This window comes from Carassius auratus, unplaced genomic scaffold (genome assembly GCF_003368295.1).
Source record: "Carassius auratus strain Wakin unplaced genomic scaffold, ASM336829v1 scaf_tig00215416, whole genome shotgun sequence".
NCBI lineage: Eukaryota > Metazoa > Chordata > Actinopteri > Cypriniformes > Cyprinidae > Carassius > Carassius auratus.
The window spans coordinates 28,805-33,213 of record NW_020528079.1 but is presented as its reverse complement, the minus strand read 5'-3'; the positions used below and the strand labels follow the sequence as shown (position 1 = coordinate 33,213).

Here is a 4,409-nt window from a genome sequence, read left to right as displayed (position 1 = left end):
ATTGCAAATTTATGAATCCATGGTTAACTTTTTTTCTGCAGTCACTGGGCTATATGTATTGAGACATTTATATAAAAATTATAAAAAAGTAAACCTGAATTGTAATCTAAACATCTGTATTTTCATACAATTTCATGTAGGCTTTAATATGCAGCACCACAGGCATATCACGCTGCGTGAAAGAGTTCATGTGATTGGCTTATAAGTAAACAATCCCCCACGTGGAGTGCATTCTTGTGATTGGCTAAAAGAAGGGAGATATCTGATTGGTTGCTGACAATTCCCTGTTTAAAAAAAAGCAGTGAAGTTCACAGACCGCAAGCAGTTTGTAAATCAAGATATATGTGTGTGTGCATCAGAAATACATTTCTGAATCTTGTCCTGTGCATTTGTGAATCTTGAGTGTATTTGTAAATGTTGTTTGCATTTCTGAAATGTGTGTGTATTTCTGAATTTTGTGTGCATTTGTGAATCTTGTGCTTTTTAAATTTTGTGTGTGCATTTGTAAATTTTGTGCGCATTTGTGTATCCTGTGTGTGTATTTATGAATCCTATGTGTGCATATGTGAATGAAGTGTGTGCATTTATCTTTATTGAGACTCTTTTGGCTCTATACTCCACTGCCAAAAGCAGATTAGTGTGCTTGCGCAATAAGTGTCGTTATTGCGGTTTAAAAGAACTCAGTCTGACTGAGACTGTAACTATTGCAAAATAGCTATCTGTGACTGTCTGGGTTTCAGTTAGTGTAGTTTCGCCAGACGGATGGACGTAACTTCCGGGTTTGGACACCCGTAGGACCAAGTGTCTTATAAAAAACACAAAAACAAAACAGCGGAGTGAGCGGGCACATGTTGCCTCAATGAAACCCAGATTAGACTCAGTAAATAGCTTAGTTATGGTTTGAGAGAATTAACACATCAAACTGGCCTAGTCATATAGGCCCAAATACAGAAATAAACTTCCTGTAATGATTATGATTCTATTGATGGTGTGACGTCCTTGCTATGGAAGGAACGATGTTTGTGAGTACACCTGTGGACAATGAACAATTATGGGAGGCTTTTAAATACGGGGGCGGGGAAAGGTGAGGACGCGCTGATGCCTAATAATGAACTGTGAAAGAGATTGAGACGCTGTGTTTGTAAAGCCTGCCGGGTTCACAAAAGCAAGGGATCCGTTGCGTTCGTGGTTGGCTAGCACCACCGGCGTGAAGAAAACCGGGGTCCCACTTATTGGCCCGGAGGTAGACAGTGGGGGGTAAACTTAGATAGACAGGGAAGCGAGTGTAGGTGGACTTGGCAGGCTGTTTGAAAGAAACCTTCTCAGTATTTCCGCGGAGGGGAAGGTTGAGTCCTCACAGTGACGGCAGGGTGTCGTTGGACGTGGACAGGGAAGTCCGAAGTTATTTTATTATTACAGAGTTGTGTGGGTTGTGGTTGTACTCAGTCATTTGTGATTACTGTCCTCCTGAATTATGTTGATTGCCTGTGCTGGTTATTTCACATAGAGCATGTGATTTAGGTTTGGAGTTCCTAATTAAGTGTGCTGTGTATGAGATTTCACCTAATTTATTGTGTGCTGTGAATTTGGAGTGAGTACTTGGGTTCTCTTTTAAATGTGTGTCACGGTTTAATGAAATATGACCAGTGTGTGTAATCAGGATATTTAAGTGAGACAATGCCAAATGGCTGCTATTGTTAATAAAGTGTATTCTTTGATAGTTCTTGGTCTTGAGTGTTTTGAGTGCTCCTCCCTGACTAGACCGGGGTGAAATTAAAGGTGGTGGCAGAATAGGTGTTAGTCTTCATTACCAGTGGCCCCTAGCGGTGGCAAAATTTATTACATTCCTTTTCTAATGGAAAAACCTTTCTTAAGACCATAGATTAACGAAAAAGAAAAAAAAAACGCTCAAACTGGGTTTTTTTAGATTAAAGTTGATAACCAGCTAAAAACCAGCACTTATGTTCCACATCTGTATTTTACAGCAGGATTAGAACTGAATCTTCCTTCCTCTGTCAGTGCTCAGGTCTGCGTCCAGCTGTTCCTCTAGCTGTGGTTGAGGAGATCCTCCTGAATCTTCCTGCTCATCAGGTGGTGCGAGTCTGTCGTCTGGTGTGTCATGAGTGGAAGGAGCTGGTGGACAGCACTGCACACTGGAGAGAGCGCTGTCGGAGAGAGGGCTTACAGCCACAAGATCCTTCCAGAGCCCTAGACGGCGGGAGCCAGTTTTACTTCATAACTAAGAAACGACATAACTTGCTCAAGAATCCCAGAGCAGAAGTTGAGCCACATTAGTATCACGGTTATTGCAGTTTCTATAAATATGTTGAATTAGTTTTTATTTTTACTTTAATTATTTATTAAAACTGTTATTGGAGTTCAAGTTTATTTTAGTACTAAAGGACAATTATAAGTAGCTTGGCAAGTTTACATATATTTATGTTAATTTCAGGTAACGTTTATTATATTTCAAGTGATGTTTTTTTATGGTTTAATTTTTTTTCCGTTTATAATAACCCTGATTCACATGGATAGGTGTCATTGTGTGAATTTGTACTTCTCTGATGTTCTTATCAGATCAACTTGAAGGATGGAAGATTGTACAGAATGGATGTGACCGCTGGGTGGTAGAGGAAAATAGGAATCCATTTGTGGATGAGACGGTCACAAAATGTTTTGTAACTTCTTATGGGTGCATTTGACAATTTAGATCTTATAACAAAGATTTTAGCTTATTTATTTGTCAATGATTATCATTCAATCAGCAAGCCAATCCACCTTTGTCCTCAGGTTATGTTTGAAGCAACAGCTGATAGATTTGAAGAAGGAAGGCTACAACGCTGCTTTCATGGATCAACTACAACCTCCTATCAAAATATCAGACTCGTGAGTGTTTGCTCAAACTCTTTTTATGCTCCTCTATTTGAAAAAAAAAACAAGATCTTCTTTGGAATATAAAGGACATTTCTTCAAACTGTCTGTGTTGTTTTAAAAGTCATTGTGCTCCAATGTTGTTAGGACACCACTGAATTGTGTTCCACACAATAAAGATGACATAATGTTCATTTTTTGGTGAACTGTCCCTTTAAATGCAGTTCCAGTGTTACTTACAAATCAGGTTCTATAGTGAAAGCACATCAACGTGATTTGTGATCTGCAGGTATGCCTCACGCTTTGATTGTGGGTGTCAGTATGAGATCTTCGTGGAGTTGCTTGATAGGAGGAAAAAACCCATCTGTACTTTTCAGCCTGAGAAAGTTTTTTTCCAACAGTGGAATGATGAGCCATGGTGTCAAGTGAGTAGAATAATGCTAACAGTTCAGTTATTCCCCTATTATCAAACTAACAGTCTAGGTGTCATTGCCTCTGTATTTGTTCTGCTTTATTTCAGATGACACATGTCTGTAAGGATTATGGACCTGGGGTTCAGTTTATCCGCTTTACTCATGGAGGGGTGGATACACAGTCTTGGGAAGGCTGGTATGGGATACGGGTCACTAACAGTAGTGTGGAGATGTGTCCAGCTGAAGAGAGATAGTTTCTTACTGCATTTTTGTGCAATAGGCACAAAGGTGCACAAAGGAATTCTAATGATGCAATATACCATAAAGGAGACATCTAACATTACAAAGCACTTTTGTGTATGTACTTAGTTCTAATAAACGCTGTAAATATGAGGGAACTTAGTCTGCAACTGTAAGTACATACATAGACATGCACTACTTATTGAAGTAATCAGTTTACTTAATGTTGAAAGCAGTTGATGAGATATTATATATTTTTTTCATCATTATGTATTAATTTTGAATTTGTAACAGTTGAAAAAAATGTAAGAAATGTATAGATGATGTGATTGAATCTGTAAGGAATTTTGTGACCTTTTTTGCAAATGTTTTCATCACTGAAGCCATAGTAAAAATATAATATTTTCAGAATTTACATGTCACGTGTTTCATTTATTCTGGAGACAGAAATATCTGATAATGTGGTGTCTCCATGAAGATTTTTTTAAATAAGAGCTCACCTTTGCAGACTTTAGTCCAAAAAATTAATTTTATTAATTGGTTTTATTGAGATGCATAGAAATAAGATATATGTACAGAAAAAACCCATTCAAATAGAAAAAAGAATAAAGAAAATGAAGAGCAATAATTCAGTAAATCAGTTTCAGAGAGAGGTGTGCCTATCAATATAAGGGATTGGTATTAAAATATATATATATATATATATATATATATATATATATATATATATACAGTATTGTTCAAAATAATAGCAGTACAATGTGACTAACCAGAATAATCAAGGTTTTTCGTATATTTTTTTATTGCTACGTGGCAAACAAGTTACCAGTAGGTTCAGTAGATTCTCAGAAAACAAATGAGACCCAGCATTCATGATATGCACGC

At 37.4% G+C, this 4,409-nt stretch overlaps 1 pseudogene; it reads left to right on the top strand.

Annotated features, from left to right (window-relative positions):
• Positions 1-546: 546 nt before the first annotated feature.
• On the top strand, positions 547-3,914 carry LOC113094743 (F-box only protein 6-like; annotated as a pseudogene).
• Positions 3,915-4,409: the final 495 nt, after the last annotated feature.